Consider the following 21503-nt stretch of genomic DNA (forward strand, 5'->3'; position numbering starts at 1 on the left):
TTGTCTATATTTGATTCTTTACAGTCTGTGTCTTACTACTACAAAGAAATCTGACTGAGAGGCTTTATTTGTTAATACTGCAAACTGCAGAGCCACATTCACGCCAAATTTGTAGCATCACACCGAGTTTGCATAGTTGTATGTTCTGAAAATTATACCAAGTAAGTAAGTTTAGGATAGAAAGGACACTTATAGGTAACATCTTTACAAAAATACACTAAACTTGTGCAAAGAGAAGGTTGCATAATATTTGCCTGGCTTAATAAATAAATAAATAAATACTTTCACAAAATTTCCAGAATTTTCAACAGGCACAGAAAATTTTGTTCACTGTCCAACAAAGAAGCACTATTAAGCACACCAGTGCCAATATCACTAGTGTGTTTTTATTTCTTTAATTAAAACGAAGAATTCCTCTGTTGATTTTGGGGTTATCATATCCAGTATAAGCTTCTTGATATGAAGATGGCTAAGGCAAAGATAATTCAAATAGGTTAAACCTATTTCAGTGTTACAAAGATCAGATAAACAGTGCTTGGTGAACTCATTTGAGACAAGCCACTCATTCAGTGCCAAGTATTATTAGAAATTCATTTTCTTAGCTGACACATGGACTTTTCATGCAGAAAGACCACTATGAAAAGCCTTGCTGTTCTGAGAATCTGTACTTTGATTTCTGGCATTATCAGCCAGATCAGAAATAGTAGGTACAAGTGGCCAGAGGATAAAGCATCAGCTTTTCATTCTTGGGAAGCTGCTGTTAATGGAATGAGTATAAGAATTTCAAATGAAGTGTGGTTAAGATCACAAAAATATTCTGTGAAAGAGCTTGAAAATCCATCATGAAAAAAATAAGGCCATGATCCTGAACCTTTTTTGTACTCAGATTTCTATATACCCTTCAATGCCAAAAGGGTTGCATACATGATTTCGTAGGAACAAGGTTTAAATTCCTTTTTATCCTAAAACAAACAAAGCCCTTCTAATCAAGAAAAAAGATCATGCAAGATGAGAAATACTATTTCAAAACAAGTAAACCAGCCCATCTTATTTTCTGAGCTTTCCATTATGTTGTGGATTGTGTTATAGAGTAGCTATAAAATGGCAGGTAGCTCTCAAATTTCTTAACATTATGCTCTATGTGCTCTGTCACAATTTCCACTAAAATAACTAATTGCTTCATAGAGTAATTCTAGCAAACATTCAGCAAGATGCATGGAGACCGTTCTCCTTCCTGTTTATTTTACTACATCTGCTCCTATCCGAAGGTTCCAAGCAATGGCTATCAACTGGAACAATTAAATTAATTGTTAGATTTACATTAGCTGTACAATTGCAGATATGTTCACTTAATCTACCAGTGACCTCATGTCTCTCAGTCTTTTCTTACATTTCCCTTTTGAGTTCTAGATTCCCAGTTACTCCTAGGCATTACCTATATTCTTCTTTTGGCTTGTGTGCCTTTCCCTTTTCCTTCTTTGGGGAACATCTTCAACAGCCCTGGATCTAATGGTTCACCTGCTCTTCTCTTGCTTGGGAAAAGGAAGAGGAGATGAGGAAAAGAACTAAGGAGGGCTCTTCCACCTTCTGTAATTGCTATTGTAGCAGCCAGTTATGAGGGAAAGACGACAAAAAGAGAAAGAGAAGGAAAATAAATGGAAGACATAAAGAAACTGGGAAAGAAATACCCAGCACAGGTGCTACAGGCATAAAGATGATAAACTCTTATTATTTCAAGTGCACAGCTCTTTACGTGGCTTAGGGGAAAAAGGTGTTACCAGAACAAACAGCTGGAAGCCATGCCGCCCTTTGGAAACAGATGGAGCACCCAAGGGCCCTAGGTTAGCTAAAAGCCTGCCCTGGTGGGCAATGTCTTGCTACTTCAGAAGCAAAGCTGCAGATGAATTATCCTTGTTCTCATTCTGTACACTAGGCAGGAAGTTTCCCATGTAGCTCAAATCTCATGATGAAGTCAGTCAACTTCCTGAAAAGCAATAGAAATAGCAATAGCAGATAAGCAACTGAACTCTTCAGATACTTCTCAAATATAGAGCTGAACAGCAGACTGGAGGTTTGACTCAGTTTTTACATATTGGCAATAGCATAAAATTCATGTCTTTGATATAAAAACAGAAAGTTTGAAAAATGTGTGTTTAAAACTTCTTATTTTCAAGGTATAGTCTATGATTTGGGATACCTGGCTTATAATTTTTTGACACACGGGATTCACAGTATCCAAATGTTACGTGTACCTTAAGGCAAGTGGGATATGGCTTTTATTTCCAAACAGTTTCTAAAGAATCCTATTCATCAGCTGAGAAATTCCATATTCTGACTTGTTAGAATCTAAGTTTTCAGGATGTTTCAGAATGTTTATTGTTATCTTATAGGGCTTTTTCTTAGTGCTGTCACTGATTTACATTATGGAGCTGAGAGGCAAGCATGTGGTTTCTTAAAGCTCAGGTAATTAAGTTTGTAAGGTCAATATGACATGCATGACAGATTCTAACGAGCTACGGGTAAATCAGATGGAAGGTTCTGCATATACACCTTTCAAGTCATTGTTTATACTTCCTGACTAAAAATCAGATGCCAGGAGCACTGTTAATCTCGAGGTTTAATAGACCTTCTGTATCTGGAAAAAAATGAAGATTCCTCAGCAAAGAAAATAGACACTATTTCTGTACTCTAATGCTGCTCACAAGAAACATAATTCTACTGAGTGATGCAAAGGCTCTTGTTTCAAAGGAGAGAAAGTCCTGGTTTGAGCATGAAAAGTTCAGAATGCCCTATCACTGTTAATCACTTGCCGCATTGATCCTAGCATAGGTATGCCCCCAGCTGCCCTGAACTCTCTGAAGCTGTGATCAAACAAAAAGCAGGTTAGCTGAATCAGACGTCTTCTTTTCCTGTGTTACTTTTCTCAGAAGAGATCCTTCTCATTTTAGAAGTACGAGACCAGAAAACAGCCATACCCATGTTGGCACCACGTCCTATAAATAATGCTGTTCATACATTTAGCTGGGCCCCATGAAAAAATAATTAGGTTCTATTATCGATTTAACGCTGACCAGAAGGCACCCACTATGTTTTGTGCCATGTATCAGATATGTTAATAATTCTTCAGTAAAACTGTCAGAAACAAAAGATTCAAAGAATCCAATGGCATAAAGGTTTGAAAAACGTCAGGGATGTGTCTGTTCTCTGTATGCAATTTGTCAGATCCCCACAAACCACATCACATTTGCAAGGCAGCTGGACACTTGGTGGTGGTGGAGGGAGAAGGGGTTCCTTCAGGGTGCATTTGTTGATATATTAAAGGTGTTAGATAAAATTGTGAACAGTTGGCTATAGTATGAGTAAGCCTATTCTCTGGAAGCCAAATCTGCATTATTCTGGAATTAATTTTGTTTTACAGAGTTACAAGGACAGATTCTTGGTTCTTGCAAATTATTGTCCAAATACAGGCTTCTGAAATGACCATCTACAGCACCAGAGAATCTGCTTCCTTGCATTTTGGGTTTAAAATAATAGAAAGTCAGTGAAGGGTTTGCTCTGTTGCTTTACTGAACCAACTACTGTAAAGTTTAAAAAAAACAGTCAGGTGAGCTCCATTTGTCAGGTGTACTAGACAAAGAAGAAAAGCATTCTCCAGTCACTACTACCTGTGTTTACATTTTGAAGTCTGATGAAAAAAAATGGCATTTCAGAATATGAGAGGACCCTCTCAAGAATCCCTTTCATTTTTATTTTTTTTCCCCTAACTCAGATTTAGATGTTTAAAAACTAGGGTGTTTTTTTTTTTTTTTTGGACTAGGGTTAGATAGATTTGCTTTCTCAGGAACAAACTCATTTACCATGTCTCTTTGTAAAATGATATCAAGGCAAAACTAAAACCTCAGAAAAAAAGCGAGCTAAAAGAGGTAGCCAGTCATGAGGTGACAGTGCTGAAATATTAAAGCAAACCAACCACTTTGCATGTTTCTTTTTCTTGTGGTCATGTAACAGAATATGCATCTTTGTTTTTAAAACATGCAAGCTCCTATTAACCTGTCAGTCACTTCTGTGCATTGTATCGTGTTCACAAATGGTACCGTACTCTCACTCTCTATAACACACAGGCATGAAACGAGAAATGTAGCATGGAGAAGGAGGAATAAGCATTTTTTCAGCTGAACTGGCCATCCATTTAGAATTCATAATCTTAAATTCTGGAGTAAAGAATGAACACCCCAACAATTCTGTTACTCCTCCTAATCCCCGCCAGGTCTCCAGTCTGTTGACGAAGGCCAAACAGCCACTTCTTTCTGTCTGACCCTCTCCCCTTGCTATTGCTGGCTCTCATTCAAGTCAGGATCACATTCATCTGGGTAATATACACCTAATAAATCTTGTCCAACTCAGTTTGTTCTTACTGGCAAGACAGCTAGCTTCCCCCTCCACTTCTCTCGTCTTTCCTCAGACATCATTATGGGTGTTGACACTCCAGCGAGTTACTTAAGGTGCCCTTAAGTAACCGTCTGCATGTGTGCATCTACCTCACCTCCCACCACAACGCAAGGTAATTGCTGCTGTAAGCTGTTTTTCAGTTACAATAAGCAAGAACACGGGCATGGACAATGAAAGAAGCAGTCAAACTGGCAATCTGCAAGAGCATTTTTATTAAGCACAGTATCAGCATAATAATCTCAGTACAGCACTTTCCACTGTACATTTTAAGGGCTTTGCAAAAGAGGCACGTATTATGCTCCCGAGTTATCTGTGGGAAAAATGAAGTATGAGAAAGGGAACAGATAGACCAAGGTTGCCCAATAAGTTAAAAGAGGACAAGACTGCAGATGCTTTGAGTCTCAGTCTAGCGTTCTGTCACAAACAGGGCTGAGAAGGATTACGATCTGTCCTGACTTACACCAGGCCTGACTTTGTTCACCGGGCATCTTAACATGTGTTTTCCCTCTTCCTTTCTCTGTAGCTTCACATTACATTAACAATAGCTACTCTCCAGGCTATAGTATCAAGCCAGTACCTCCCCTGATGAACGCTGAGGTGCAATTAGGCATCACAGTGTATGTGTTCCAGTTGCCATAGTTATCGTGCTTTATTGAGTCATGGGTTTAAAATGATTTCCTGAGTCCTGGAGATTCCCCAAGGCTAAAACAGCAGCAGTCTTTCACATAATGGGTCAACTGGTCCAGGTGGTTGCATGTGCCTATTTCCTCCAAAGGAAATAAGTTTAATGAATATAGAGTTCATTTAACTAAAAAGCCTTGGATCATACAAGATGGAAGATGGAAGTAAGAAAAACATTGTTTCTGAAAGGAATTTTTTCATTGTTCATAATGTTTTTAGATATTATGAACTAAAAGAAAGCTTTTTTTTTTTTTTTCCTTCCCTTCTGCTCCTTTTAGCCCCAGCAGGGCACTGCATGGCTGACATGATCTGTTCAGGGGACCCTGCTGAAAAGACTAGCATCTCATATGTATTATAACAACACAGTTGCTTCATAGACCGTTTTTTAACCACTGTTTTGACATATTTAAGGCAGCAGTCTTTCAATTTTCACTTACCTTAGTGGACAATTTGCATCTTACATCTTGTTTTAGTGGAGGGTATTGTTGTCTGTGTGAAAGCTGACCTTTTTTCTTCATCAGACTGGATGTCATGCATGAACACAATGAGACAGAAAAAAAAACACATCTTACCATTGAAAAGCCTGTGACACCAGTGGTTTTAAAGGTGGAAGGTAAAGTCTGTTTACTTAAAAAATGAAGAGGGGAGAGATGGTTAATTTATTAATGATATAGCTGCTGTCACAAGAACACGAAGAGTGAAAATAAGAGCCTTGGTCTGAAATAAACATGTCTCAGGCAACACAAAACTCAGGTATATAACCTGTCTCCATCATCAAACCATTCATCTTTCGATCATTCTTTAATATTTATGTTGAGTAAAAGCATCCCTTTGCACTGTCTCCCTCTCCCAGCTGACTGCACACAGTGACTTGTATGCACAGAGGAGGAGGAGCAGGCGTGGGGACCCAGGCACAGTCTCTGCCATTTGACTGACACACGAAGAGGGTAGGGTCTAGGATGGCTCCTGGTGTCACGGAGCACTAGTGCCACAAGGCCACCAAGGCAGCTCCCACATCATAGGCCTAGGGCTCTTGCCTTGGCAGAGGGAAAATTTTGTTACAGCTTTCTCTAACCAATTGTGTCAGAGCAGGTCCCCTGTGACCTGCACACCCATTAGGTCTCGCTGACACGACCACTTCTACCACATAGATGCAGAAGTGGCCTGAAATTGGGATTTCAGGCGTTAGGTTTTAGTCTTGATAACTTCAGGTTCAGCAGTGATCAATTATGGATGCTGTCTTTATTAGTAAATTAATGGGTTTGTACTTTTAAGTTAATCAATATATCTTTAGACTCATAAACAGTAGAAAATTCTTCAACCTTCAAAAAATAAATCATCACCAGTGACAATGTCTCAAAAACAATATGAAAAAGACACCCTAGATCTCTAGTAATTTCTGTAAACCAGCAGTATTCCATGTATGCTAAGGAGCTGACCCTCTTTTTGAAATGAAGTGAAAGTATTTATTTTCTTTCCTGGTCATTTTTCAGTTTATCTGTATTTATACTTTACCAAATTATGTCTCTTTGTCAAACTACGTCATCACTGTAATTTTTATTTCTTATCCTTTTCTGCATCCATACAACAGAGCCTTTCTTAAGTACAGCGTGGACCTGCTGATTTCGTTTGCAGCCTGAACTGTTGAACTCATGGTGTTTGAGGGCATTAGAAGGAGACAGAAATATAGAGCACACTGATCCCTCCTTTAAAAATAGTTAGTTACATGCATAAGAAAGATTAAGTCAAGGTTACTTTTTTATTATTATTATTTACTGGTAAAATAAAGGAAAAAAAATACCCAAAGTGTTTTCTGGGATCAAACATAAGTAACAGCTCCCAATACATGATGAGGTGGGAATATTTCTAAAACTAGTTATTTCTAGGTGAAGATTTCTAAAATGGAGATCCCATCAGTTACAGGCAGCAGAGCAGCACCTATATTTACGTAATATGCACTTTACTATGTAATTTGTTAAAAAGTGCCGTGGAAAGATACTTTCTTTTATGTTGTGATTCTCTTGTATGTAAAACAATAGCTTTCCTCCTCTAAAAGCCAGGAGCACATAATACTGCTTATCTCTGAGAAGTGATAGTGCAAACACTCTTTGTCAAGAGGCTCGAACAATTACAGACTCCTTTAAATAATTACTTTTCAGTAAAGTCAAGTGCTAGAAAATGCAAACTTAATTATTTCCCTGACAATGGTTGGAACAGGGAGGTCCCTGGGACTGGGGAAATGCTACACACAAAAACCCCAGCCAATAGTGAGTCCAAGCCCAGAGCCAGAGGCCTGGAAACTCAAGCTGAAATCGCTCTATAATCTATCATGCTGCTGCTAAGAGGATATTAATACCAGCGTTCAGAATGGCCATCATGCGTCTGACAATCCTGTGTTTGTACGAGCAGGTCAGTTGACTAATTGCGAGCGAGATGTCTCTGTGTACTGTGCTGTTCAGACGCAAAGGGATGACAAGGGTACAGTTAACTATTAAGGCATTCAGGCCTTGGAGGGAAAACAGAGGACAATCAAGCCCTTATTATGAGATGCTGTCCTGCGATTCGCTCCCTTATGCAGTTACAACAGAAGGAGAATTCACCTTTTAAAGTGAATAATTGTGCCTGTCGGGCAAGCCTTTACAATTACTTTACCATCCAGCGAGAGCTCATTGATTGCATTAAGGATAACAGTGCTCCACAGAAACAATCCTCTTAGGCAGGCTGGGTATAAAATCCTGTGTCTCTGTCAGGCAGCTGCCTGCTTGTTGAATAGCCAGAGAGTTACAGAAATAAAAATATTAAAGGCCAAAGCTTTGCTGATTTCACAACGCTCTTTAAAGCCGAATGAGTGATTAGGGTGGTTGCCGCCTGCTAAACACCCGTGCCTCAGGTGGAATGCTCCTTGGAGCACGTTTTACAGCTAATGCCAGACTGGTGCCTTGCTTTTCAGCTCTGAAAATACGCCTGCTTAAGCAGCCCCATAGAATTCCAAGTTAAAATGCAAGCCAGAGAGACTGCATGTCTTCAAGGGTTGATAACAACCTAGAATCAAAGCCTTTCTCCTTCAGATTACCAGCAAGAATCTAATCCAGGTCAGTGATAATCCTCCGGCATCTATTTAGTGATGATCCCAGCAGACAGACTGCTCCATCAAGAAGTCACTGGCTCTGACATTGCTATGAGCATCCACAAAGACCAAAGGAGAATGGAGATTCCCCTTTTGCTGTGGGAGCTGATTAGCTTTGCAAGCAGGACAGGAGGGCTGAACCAAAGCACAAAGCATTTTATCATCATTATCATTCATTTGCTGTTTTACAAAGCTGTGGAGGTGAGACTGATAACCCTTGGTTGAACTACTAAGAGCTTCCCAATTTCTGTGTCTCTGCCACATCTGCCCTGTATTCACGATCTCTGCACTCACCCCATTCAGAATCATCAAACAAAACTCTCCAGCTTCAAATTCTTGTTTTGGCCTCCATCACACAACCCTCTCACTTCATATTTTCCTTCACTGCCATGCACATCTCCTCCTCTCATTCCAAGCTGTTTTCAGTTTCCTTTCACACTGCCTAGTCCTCCAGGCCCTTCCCATTTTATGTATATATATATATATATATTTATTATTATTATTATTATTTTACAAAGTAAAAGTCCATTCCTTCCTTCTTCAAAAGCTTCCTGCGGGTCCTGAACAAAACCTTCCTATACAGAGATGCAGTCTTGGTCCAGGAAGCAGTCTAGGCAGTCAGTGTTTACAATAATAAACCCTGCTTTTTACCAAGGGTATTAACTTGACATACTGTGGGTTTCTGGTTCCAGCATTATCTCTGTGATGGAAACACCTTAGCACCACCAGCATGCTTTCCCATGTTTTGGACAGTTTGGTTTTGTTCTGTTATTTTTTTTTTATTTCCTTTTGAGGATGCTTATTGGAGGTATAGCTTAATTTCTTTCTTTTTTTTTTTTTTTGCTGGAATTCAGACCCTGAAAAATCCCACACAATTTGCGACCAGCCTTTTCCATCTCTTGTCATGACTATTCTGTCACTTCCTAGTCTACCAAGTGCCTAAAAGTAGAGACAATGCAGACAGAAAGCCAATTAGGCTGGGATTACCTTGTCTGTTCAACAGCTGAGACTTAGCGTGTGTCTGCCTTCCTGTGTTAGGGTAAAGAATTCACATTTTATGGGTCTGACCTACCTTGTCAACATCTAACCTGCTGTCTTACAAGAAGCACTGAAAAATGCAGGTAAACCTAATGATGCCAAAAAGAGCTGGAGTGGGTCGAGATACGAAGAGGTAATTGATTAAGCAGGTAACGTGTACAGTCACGCTTGAAGATATAGTACAGCTCCATCCTCTTCTGCGCTATTAAAGTAAATTAATGACCTGGAGTCGTGTAGGGGTTTCCAGAAACAACACTGTAATAGCCAACTGGCCACAGTTTGCAGCCTATAGAAGGGGAGATGTTTATTCTTCAGCAAATTGCCTGCTCAGGCACCACACTATATATACTCTATATCTGACAGATCATAGCACAGAAACAACAACTGAAACTTAGAATAACAACAGTGAGTCTAAAATATGAGGCTGTCTTGGAAGAAAACGAACCAATCGTAATCTTTGATGGGCCCCAGCTATTTCCAAAATCTCACAGTACTCTTTTCCACGCCGATAGTTTGGCAGCTGCTCAAAAGGCGCTGTGCGGACTCGGTGCCATTTTCAAGCCCTGAGCATCAGTCAAGGAATAAGCGTTCAAACGATCTTGAGGAAACATACAGGGGGCTTAAATATAGACATACAGGGTTTGGGAGTGTGTGCAGGGATATGAAGACAGCCAAGCAGTGCCTATCTGCACACCATGCCTAGGGTCATGCCACAGTCCCCGTAGGGAAAACCCTTGTGGGCTTCCATCCAGGTCCAAACTGAGGCTTTGGTGCTGTGCAGGCATTTTTGGCACGTCACAGCATCCCTTGACCACCCCACCAGGCCCGAGGCTCCACGTCTGCGGTGCTCAGGGATGCTTCGGTCAGCTCCTGCCTTCCCTAACAGCACCCCTCTGCTTTTTCCTGAAAAAAAAAAAAAAAAAAAAAAAAAGACACTTCCAGCTTTTCCATCGGAAAATCCCGCTAGCCAAAAAGCCCCCCACAAAGCCAGCCCGGTGGCTGGCGGCCTCGAACCCCAGGTGGGGTTGGCACTCCGGGGCCGGGGCGGGACGGGGGCCTCGGGGCGGGTCCCGGCGGCGGGGGCGGCCGAAGGGGGCCGGCCGGGGGCGGTGGCGGTGTGGCGGTGGCGGTGTGGCGGTGGCGGTGTGGCGGTGGCGGTGACGGTGCCAGCTGCGAGCCGCCGCCGCGGAGGCAGGCAGCGAGGGAGGCCGGGGCCCCGCGGAGGCTCGGCGGGAGACCATGATCCTCACGCGTAAGCGCGGCCGCCCCGCGGGCTCCGCCGAGGGGTGGCTTTGGGGAATTTGGGGACTAGGGGGGTGGGAGGACGGGGAGGCTGCGGGGGTCTCCGATCCTGGCAGCACCGGGGGGAGGCTGGCTGGGCTCGGCGCGGTGCGGCAGCCCCAGGTAGGACGGCGCAGCCCCGAGTGCCTTTGGGCGCTGCCCCCAGGGCGCGGAGGAGCCGCGGTGAGGGCAGCCGCTGTCAGGGCAGCGCCGTGCATCCCCTCGGCCACGCTTCTTCCCCCTCTCATTTTTACTTATTTTAGTTTTTCTCCTTCCCGGGAGTGGGAGCCGCCGCGTTGGCGTTGAAGCGGGGCACAAGGATCCCGACGGCCCCCGCAGCCCGCACCCCGGCTCCGGTCGGGGTCCCCCCCTGCCCAAGGCACCAAAGTACTGAACTAATAACTACACGTGAGCCCTGCGCGGAGCTGGGTCGGAAGGGTTTGCCTGGTGTGTCACAGTACTTAAAACGTGTGAATTAAAAGAGTGAGGGGTGTAGTTTTATCTTAACCCTCAGTTGTAGATGCTTTTATTTCTTAGAGGAGTGTGATAGGTTTGAATTACCCTGACAAGACATTCCCAGAACCAGAGGCACAGCTCTTTACTGGGTTATATTTTAATGCTGTTTGTAGGGAACTATAGGGACAGGCAGGCAGATTTCATCGTCCGAGCACGAATCCATCAGCAGTTCAGCGCAGGCCTGATCCAGCGCCCAGTTGGCAGCCAGGCTCATGCTGGCCCATGGCATGCAGGGTTTGGTACCAGGTGCCAGCAGCCTCCTGTCCCGGCTTCCAGGTGCCCTGTCTGCTCCCCAGCACAAGCAGCATGGAAAGAGGGAGGCTGAGGTGGCCAGGAAGCGGGGCTGCTGTCTCTCTGACAAACGGGTTCAGGTTTCTGCTCCGGTTCGCCTCTGAGGTCCTGATTAGGGCTGAGGTTCTCTGGTTGTGGAGCATGGCATAGCCCAAAGAAGATGTTTGGGGAAAACTCCTTTCATCTACAAGGTCACGGGAATCTAAGCATTTGGTGCTACCTTTGTAACCTCTAGGAGTTCTGATCTCTTTATCTTTTGTTAAAACAACTTGGTTAATTGAGTTTTTAGGAAGTGGAAGTGCAGATACATTGTTTTAGACTACAGAGAGCTGATGTTAACTATTACTTAGAAATGGAATTTAAAAGCAAGAAGATATCCTAGCATGTTATTATTTGTTTTGTTTTTTTAAATCTCAGTTGCATAGATTCAGTCTAGGATATTTTAATTTTTGAGTCAGGGTCTTCCCAGCCAGTTCTGCTGCTGCTGGGCCAGAGAGGAAGGCTGCTGCTGGTCAGAGAAACCCCTAAGGACCCTGTGTACTTTGTCTCTGGGGAGGGAGGAACAAGGTACCCCAGTTGTCCTTACAGGCTAATCTCAACTGTTTATATTAGGATTCCTAGAAGAAGGAGATGAGAGGTGATTTGGTTTTACTTTTCTGGTTCTTCTTATCCGTTACATTCTAGGCAATGGTTTGTTTGAGGCATGAGAATTTATGAGTTCTGCAAATATTTAGAGATGCAGTTTGCATGATAAAGTGCCTTTTTTTTTTTTTTCCTGGTCTGAATACCACAGTATGATATGTTTGGGTTTCTTCAGAGATTCAGATTACTCTCATAATTCTCCTTTGATTGGAGTTTTTCTGTTGGTTTCAGTATAAACACAACTGCACCTTTGGCTAGTTAAAAGGACACAGAGGAAGAGAACTCATGTGCTTAACAGGATGGTCCTGTACTGTAAACAAGCGCTTTTCATGCTTAACTATCCTTCCTAGCAACAGGAAGAAGGAAATGAGGCTATGCAAAAGGACCCTGACACATTTCAGACAATGCCAGACCCACCCTAGCATTCATACAGTATAGCCAGAAGACTTGGGGAAATAAAAATAACTTCAGATGTTTCCCCTTCCTTCCTGTGCATATTATAGAAATACTGTAATTGAATGATCTGCAGTTCACAGAAGACTTGATGGTTTGATCTCCACAAAGTTAAGAGATGATGTCCCCATATAAATTTGGCTATCATATTGTTTGGCTATCATTGGCTATCATATTGTTTGGCATACAGTGTGATTCTTGGTGTCTCATGAAGTACAGAATGCTGTATCCTCTCTAGCTCTGTAGTGAGCGCAGAAGTACAGTAATTCTGGTAATTTCAGCAGTTCCAGGGGCATATTTCTTGCTTGCTTCTGTGCCATAGGTAATTCTGACTGGTGCAAGATATCAGGATTGTCTTGCTTTGTGCTTTGATTTCTGAACCGAAGAATGGAGATAAGTGTGAATGTGTTGCCTTTGCAGTGGAAACTAACTGAATTAGTGGAGTGTATAATATTGTGGAGGACAGGGATACAGATACAATCTTTAACTTGTTCTTGTTTCCTGCTATTAATACCTTTTTCTCTGGTTTAAGAAAAAAAAATTAAAAAGAGCCTGTGTGTCTGAAATAATACATTTTTTTCCTTTTTATTTTCTTTTCTATTGCTTCCCCTTCTCCTGTTTTAAGGAAAAATACGTAGTCTGTGTTACACCAGCAGTGAGCAAGTCCATGAAAGGGGCACAGGGCTGGAACTGTGATTGGAGTCTCTTTGCTGGACACTTATTCTGCTGTGCTTGCTTATACTGAGCACTACCATGTCCTACACAGCACACCTTTGAAATTGGTAGGTTTGTTATCACAATATGTCATTTGACATAACCAGTAGCATTAAAGTCATTCCCGACTTATCTAGTTGGCTGCAATTCTCTGAGGTCAGTTATCCGACAGGTGCTGGTAATACTACACACCTTTCTGAAGTACATCAGTGTCTACAAGAGTGTGCTGAGCGCTGTTGGTTTTGAGGAGGAATATTCTTTCAAATACTGTCAAGTATTTGTTTCCCTTGGGAAGCACTGTGCTAAAGACGGGATCAGGAAAAATGTTATCCGTTCTCTCTTCTAATGAAGACACAATATGATGGCCCTCTTATTGCTGGTGGGGAATTAGTTATTTAACTCCAAAATGGTGCAGAATTCCTTATACTTGGTCTTAAATGTATTTTATACATATATATATATATATATATATATAAAACTCTCCATTCACGTGCTCTTCTCAATCTGTGCAAAGATTGCTTCCTGAGAAGATGCATAGAAGACATTTGCCGAAGCCAGCAGTGGACAGTTTGACCTTCCTGAACATAGTCTTGTTCTCTACTGGAGACTTGGAATTCAGAAAAATATATTCCTCAGATCCTTGCATTTTGGGGAAGTTCCTTCTGTGACCCTGATGGGTCTGGATGCCCTCATGGTCAGCCTTCCCTCTGCTCTCCACATGCATTTCTCATTAACAGATTTCCTGTGCATCTTAAGATGCAAGAAACTTTCCAGCATAAAAAATCTTCATGGTGTGTGTTAAGGTCTCCTTTTCTGCCTTTCCATACTCTCTGCTTTCTTCTGCAGCGCTGCAATGGCTCTGCTGTATCTAGACCATTCTTTTACCCCTGAGGTTCAAGTTGCAAGGTGTGACCAGGTACTGAGAAGAGCATTTTCAAGTATGCTGCATCACAAACAGAATGCTATAACTCTCTGTAATACCTGGAAGTAGAAAGTACATAGTAATAATTGTTTTCGGAAAATCCAGGTTTGCACCTTTTATTCTTATTTGGGGAAATAAGCAGTCAGCTGGGACTCTTGGAGCTTTGAGTTGATCTGTTTTGCTGCCACTGGGGTTTCTGACCTGTTGTATCTGGTGTTGTATCACTCCCACAGGGTGCAGGATGGGGACTGGTCATCAGTGAGGTAAGCACCAAGTGCTTATGATGCAAAGGTAGTCCTCCCATACGGTTCTTCTCATGTGTGCTGGTGGTTTTGACATTGAATCTTAGCAAGTTAGAAGTAACTGTATAAATCCCATTGTCTTGTCTGAGCCATTGGGACAGCTCAGATCATCCCTTATACCATTACAATTTCCTAGATCTGAACAGGTGACCCAAACTTTGGGAATTTTAAGAGGTGTCTGTCATGCTGGACCTACTCACTTTTGCCTCCCTCCAGAGCTCGACAAGCCCATGATTTGGGCTTTGCATACAGTCCGCAAGCTTACTGGCTTGCAGGCAGGGTGCCGTGGGAGAGTGCTAATGCTGGCTTTGGGAGTTGCAGTGGTTAATGTCTGCCCCTCAGTCCCTGTTCAAAGGTTGCTCTAACCAAGTCATCTCTGAGAGAAGAGGTGGTTAAAGTCATCTTCTGTTTCCCAATCTTTGGAGGAGGATTCGTTTCTCACTCTGGAATCTGTCAACATGACCTCCTTCAGAGGATTTGACTAAATGCTTTCTCTGCCCCAAATAATCCTCCTCCAAGACCACCCTGTGTTAATCAGGCCAGACAAATAACCCACATGCCCAATTATTTCTAAAGTTTTTTTTTTTTTTAAGTCACTTGACATCTTGTTCCTCTTCATCTCTGAATCTTCTTAAAAGTGAATGGGAGAAGACCATCTTTAACCTATAAAAAGAGTTGTTCTATGGCAGGAAAACTGCCTTATGAGGCTTTAGTTTTGTTTAAGCAGCATTTTTAATTTTAGATTACTTTTTTATATGGTTTTCTTGATATTCCTCTGTATACTAAAAATGCAAAAATAATTTAAAAATAAATTACAATCCTGATTTGCAGTTTACAGTCCTGGTTTAGAGTGTACTTGATGGTGAGCTATGTGGCAGCAGTTGTGTCCTCTCTGCTCTCCTGCCATGGGGCACTACCATTCCTCTTGCTCTGATGAAAACCTGGGCCGCTCCCTGGGCTGGGGATGTGGCTGACAGCACAGCTGGACTTGGAGAAAGCAGAAGTCTAAATTTAAATATTTTTGTTACTGTTAAAAATAACAAGGAGGACTTTGAGCCTGATTTCAATATGCTGAAGACTATGAAAAGGAGATTCAAGTTAATTAGGTTTTGATTCACAAAAGAGTCCTTGTGTTTCCTGTGCTGGCCAAGAGGATTGATGTGCATGCAGTAAGAGCTACTACATTATGTAACCTGGTACACTTGGTGGGGGGAGAATTAAATTAGCCAACATACAACTATGCAGATATTTTGGAAAGCAGTCATACATATGTATGTAAAATATATATATTTTAAGTTAGCTTTCATCATTAAGGGAATAAACAAATTTAAAACCTCATCAGTGGAGTTAAGCCATTTGTTCTTTCTAAAAGCTCAGCTGAAAAAATGGTGTTCAAGCTTTCTCATTTTTTTTTTCAGAGAAGGTATCAATATGTGATCTTAAACATCTGTTTCCTTACTCCTTCTTCATCTGTTCCCACACAAATTCCAAACATATTCTGTTTCTTCTCCCAGTGTCCTGTGGTTTATACATAACATCAGCAGCATAGTTACTGTTTTGCTGCAAGGCTCCGTAACTTGAAAAAGCCATTCCCATGTTTAACCCAAAGCCAGCCGTAACACAAGGAGAGTGTTTCTTTGGTCATCATCACATAGTTGAGAGATATTTGAGTAACATTCCCCACCACCACCTCTTTCAAGGGTTTCTGTGACTAGAAAGCAGCATATATATTTGGTGCCATATAAGGTTTCTTTCAAGAACTTGCTTTTTTCCTTCCAGAAACTTTTTGGTAAGAAATATTTTCTTTATATTTTGTGTTCAGTCATATTTGCTTGAATTTAGCGTTGAGGTTAAGTGGAGATTACAGCATGTGTCATTTGACTGTAGAAGGTAAATTGAAGCACAGAGAGGTAGAGGAGCATACAGAAAGAGGTGGCCACTCTTGCGAAGTGCAAATTGAGCTTTAAAGGCAAAAAGGAAGAAGGGACCCTCTTGGGAAGGTGGTTAGCTTACACTTCAAAACCTGCGAGCTTGTCATCAGTTCAAAAGCCATGCCTATTATGTATTTTCCGTGACTCACTGGTTCTTCAAGAAATGAAACCTTCATGGATTGAATGTGTCTGACCAATATTTTAGAGTAGTGGTGTAATTATATAGAACAAGAAGAAATTCTAAATGTGTTAGAAATTTGCAAGGAACCTTCAATAGGATTTTCAGAATTCTCTGGCTTTCAGTGGTTGAGTATTTACTGACAAATTTACCAAGCTACAGTATTTGTTTTAAGGTCATTATCCTCATAGAATGCCGTTTTTCATTAATTACTTTCTTTAGGCCCTGTTAAGTGCTAGTTTCCTGAAAGGTGTGGAGCAATAAGTTAATAATACCTCCTAAGGAATATATAACTATATTGGTTCGAGTAAAAACAGACCTATGAAAAAGCATTGAATTATATTCAAAGCTACAGTTGCACATCTTCAAACTGAAAACCATCTGAGGCCACGGATGCGTAACAGGCTAAGTCGTAAGAAATTATACTGTCCCAATTTTAAAGGGCTGCAGGCATATGACAAATTACACAGAGCTGATTCACCATGTTCATTTTTAGACAGCTGCCATAGTACCGTTTGTTCTGGGTTTATCTCAGATTTCACATCCACGTTCATGTAGCTACGGTCTGAGTGGTTGGAATAGTTTGATCAAGTCTAGTGTTGGGACCACAATTCACATGTCAGGGATGTAATTCAAGCACTTGGAAAAATGATTGCTTATGCTTCAGCAGTGGAATTCTACCCAGGGAAGAACATTTCTCATATCTGAGCCACAGCTGGCCTTAAAAAAATATGATCCTGAATGGTCTCAGGCTTCTTAATAGCTTTGGACTGTGTTTCAGAATTGAACATAGATTTTGTGAAGCACCTGAATTTTCAGAGGGCCGGGAGATATAGGAACATGTAGTTTCTGATACAGACAGAAAAAGAGGACAAGCTTCTAAGGATAAAAGCCCTTTTGCAACCATTAAATGGGAGCATTAGTCCCAGATGAGCAAACTCCTCTGTGTTCCATCCGTGCCGTAGAAAACAAGCAAGCAGTTGATGGAGTTTAATGCGTTGCTGCAAGGAGCGTGTGGTTTCTTCTCTAGCATTCATGGTGAGAAATCAGATTCTCTGCATTGCATAGGAGGGAGTTTCTCCTGCAAGCCAAAGCATGAAGGTGATTTTGTATTCAAATTTTACCAAATAAATATATTTTTTTTCTTTTCTGGAAAAGGAAAACCGTTAATTCCAACTATAATAACCTGGTCAAAAATGAAGACCAAGAAGAACCCCAAACTGGTTGTTAGGTATGGCACTGGAGTGGGACCTTCAGCAATGGAAGTCCATTTTGGCTGAGATTACATTTTAACATCATTGATTTGACCAGTCTCGCTACAGAATTTTACAACCCACTCTCTTCAGAGAGCCAAAAGGTGAGATGAGTAGAACTGGTGTGTGGAGGTGTTAATGTGGTCATAAAGGTGTCTGAGTTGAGGCAAGAGGAAACCATCTGCTTGGAAGAACTGTTCATACAATGTTTAGCACTTAGGTGAAAATGGAGCCAATGCGTGACTGTACAAAGATACATCTGGTTTGCACCTTTCTGAAGACCCTGAAGGAGCTGTTGCTTAAGTTGTGTGTTGTTCTGCCTTGCTTTTTGCTTCCATTAAATGAAGGGGGAAAAAAATCCAACTTTTGAGTAGATCTTACTCATAGCTAGACTGCTATGATTTTATTTTATTTTTTCTGAAAGGACATTATTGTATTGTTTTTTATTTTCTGTGGGAAGGAAGATGTCCAACGGAAGATGATACGCATCCTACAGTTTTTCCCTTCTGCATTTGCAGTATCAAGGCTTGAATTATTTTTGCTATGAAGCTTTAAATCTGCAAATCTGAAGTGTCAGGAACCGAGATTAACCAAAGTTAAACAAAAAGGAAGTTAGAAGTTCCCATTTTCACTCATTAGTTTGAGGAAGAATTGGGTCATCCTAACCCCCCAGGAAGTGGGTAAATAAGGACTAATGGTTCCCAACAAAAGGAACTCCTACCCTTGATTTGAAGATGGAGGCCAGCTTTGTGAAGCAGACTAACAAATAAAGCTGTTTCCAATAAAAATTTCCTGTTTCCTCTTTAACACGTTTGCCTGCTGTTTGCTTACACGACACCAAGAATAAAGACTTCATTGTACTCCTTTTTTTGTTTTATTTTACTTTCTAAGAGAATTTCTTGTGCATCAGGACATTTAGAAATAATAGCACAATTTCTTTCTTGCGGGCAGTTCTTTGTACCAGAACCTCCTGCTGTTGGAGGAGGGAGGAGGCATAGGACATACGCCTGAAAAGCTGCGCATACGTTTCTTGTGGGGGATGTATACCGATTTGTAGTTTATTGTAAAGGTTTAAATGACGTGGGTGTTTGATTCAGTTGTCGTGGCCAGCATTAGCAAGGAAGCGGCCCCACAGGGGTGGAACAGTGAGGAGGGAGTGAGACCAGTCCCTTGCCCATAGCAAGTTGTATCAGCTCGTGTGAAGCTTCGAATGAAGACTGCCAGGTCTTCATCTAAAGTACACACATGGTGGGAAATCGCTTTGTACATCGTGGTTGATTAATTAGAGCTGAAGTGGGGTTTCCCTAGAATGGGTTGGAAAGCGGTGTGTGGTTCCTGCACAGGTTGCCTGTCCTCCTGGTGGCTCTCAGCTGGCAGTGGCCAAGCACGTGCTGTGCTGGGCAGTGAGTTTGTACCTCAAGTAATGATCTGTAATGAATACTTCTGGGTGTCCTGTCACTTCTGAAACTTTGCCAGGGCAGAAGCTGAGGAAAAATCTAGCTTCAGAAGCTCTGTTCATCCCTTTTGTCCCTCATTGACCTGGTCACTGTTGATCCAGATGACAAGAACATGCACATACTGCCCGTGTCCACCTGTGTGTGAAACCAAGGCAGCTGGCCAACCAAGACTCGTAGAGCTGATGCTGCCAGGCTGAAGAAAAGCCGATATCTGGAAGTGTGGCCAACTGGCGTTGGACTAGAGGGGCTGCTTTTTAGGTCCTGACTCGTTTCCCTCTGCTACGGTGCTCTACAGTCACCCACACCCTTCTCTGGCCTGTGCTTTGTGGGGACGGAGGTGACATGGAGGAAGCCTTGGCCATGGGGGACACCCTGGCCTCTTCTTCTAGACAGCTTTTGAAACTCCTTATGCTTCTGAGTACTTGCAGCAGGGGCTAGAGCTCTGCCTTTCCCAAAATGAGCTCAAAAGGAGGCAAATTAATTGTGCTTTTACACCCTGGGTGCTGTCCTGTGCCCAACCCTAGGCACTTACCTAGCCTAGCTGATGGACAGGTGCACTGGCGTTTTATTACTCTGCAATTCTTGTGGCCAGCCAGGAGGAACTCGGGTATTTCATTGCCTACATGGACTTCTTGGGGGATTCTCAAAGGTATTTTGAAAGCAAATATGTTCTGAAATATCCCCAAGGCAACTGACACCAGGGTGCCCATAAAATATGACTTCCACGTAACTTGCAGATATATTTGGAGAAAAGATACACAAAGCTTCTACAGAGAACCATTAAAAAAAAAAGTCTTATAAATACATATTCATAATTTTCTAGCTTTAGAAATACTCTGCAGGTCATACACCTGGGGTGCTCGGTAAAGGACCTATGAACAAATATTTGAATACTTTAAAGAGCCCCTGTAGTAGTAAGGAATCTGATGCTTTTTTCAGTCGCACTACAAGCATATACCTGCATTTTTAGGCAAATGCTGATTATCAGGAATCACTTATTCAGGTTTTTAATCAAGTTAAATTCTCTTTCAATCCAGCAGCTTCTGCTTGATGTGACCTGTAAAATTTTGCATTTTATTCTAAGAACTCTTAAAAATTACTTAAAGATTTTTTTTACTTTAATATTTTCATTGCATCTGATATAGTAGTATTCTGTTGTCTGTTCTTACTGTTAGCAGTGCAAGTTTTAAATACGTTTTAGTTTCCTTTTTTTTTTTAAACCTTTATTACCTTTCCCAGCTACTTCCTGGGTGGTGGCAAAATTAAAATAAAACTTTAAGCAAAACTTAAGAATTCCTAGCAACTGGACTTGAAGAATGTAAAGAGTAGCTAAGTCAATCTGTCTGTACGTGCTTGTTCTCATGTGGTCCCATAACCCAAAGGTGAAGCAAACACAAGTTACACAAATGCCTGCTTGTGCTGACTTCAGTGAGAGTGGATTTTTAGCTGTTTATTTATCTGGAATGTTGTGCTTTGGCTCACCTTAACCCCTTGATTTGGATATGTGTCTTAGCAAAGCAGTCTGGCAAAGCACAAATATTTTAACCCTGTTGTAGCTATTTGGAAGATCAGGGGGGATTGCAGACATTTTGGAGACCCTAAAAGGTGTCTCCTCTTTCATCTGATTTTGGTTGTGTATCTATGTCTCCCAGGGAATATTTCGTAACATGCCAAAATCTTGAGATATTTTGCTTATGTTATGTTTGGCTCTTCACCTATGTGCAGTAACTTGTTTTCTGAGCAATTGTACTGGATTCTTTGTGGATGGTTTCTGCAGCAGGTAGCAATAGTATCCTCTCTAAGTAGGTGGCAAAATTGTCTACTCAGTTGGACATAATGAAGCTTTTCTTTTCTGGTCCATCAAGAAGAGTGAATATAATCAAAGCCAGATGAACATGAAGAGTTTCTGATTGTTCGCTGTCTGTTTGATCAGTTCTAAGCAGGGAGCTAAATTCCCAGTAGCATTTTCTTGAATTTTTAGAACAGAATTAACCAAGTCTGATTCCTGAAAACTTGGCGAGCATCCTAAATAACCTCTACGTTTTCCTGATTTGTGAGCTAATGAGAAAACATTTTCTTTATTTCTGTATCTATTAGGTAACAAATGAATTCATGTACAATTTATTCACAGACTAATATAGCCCATGTTCAGAATGTTTCCTTTCTTTCGCTGTTATATATATGTATGTGAATAATTTCATTTTGCGGCATGCTGTTTTGGGCAGTGAGAGGAAAAGTTAGCTGAATTTCCTGTAATATACCAAGGAA

At 41.5% G+C, this 21503-nt stretch overlaps 1 protein-coding gene across 1 annotated transcript in view; it reads left to right on the top strand.

Moving 5' to 3' along the window:
- Window positions 1–21503, top strand: part of LOC121070250 (rho GTPase-activating protein 7-like) — a 223539-nt gene that overhangs the window by 175482 nt on the left and 26554 nt on the right.

The sequence above is a fragment of the Cygnus olor genome, chromosome 4 (genome assembly GCF_009769625.2).
Source record: "Cygnus olor isolate bCygOlo1 chromosome 4, bCygOlo1.pri.v2, whole genome shotgun sequence".
Classification (NCBI taxonomy): Eukaryota; Metazoa; Chordata; class Aves; order Anseriformes; family Anatidae; genus Cygnus; species Cygnus olor.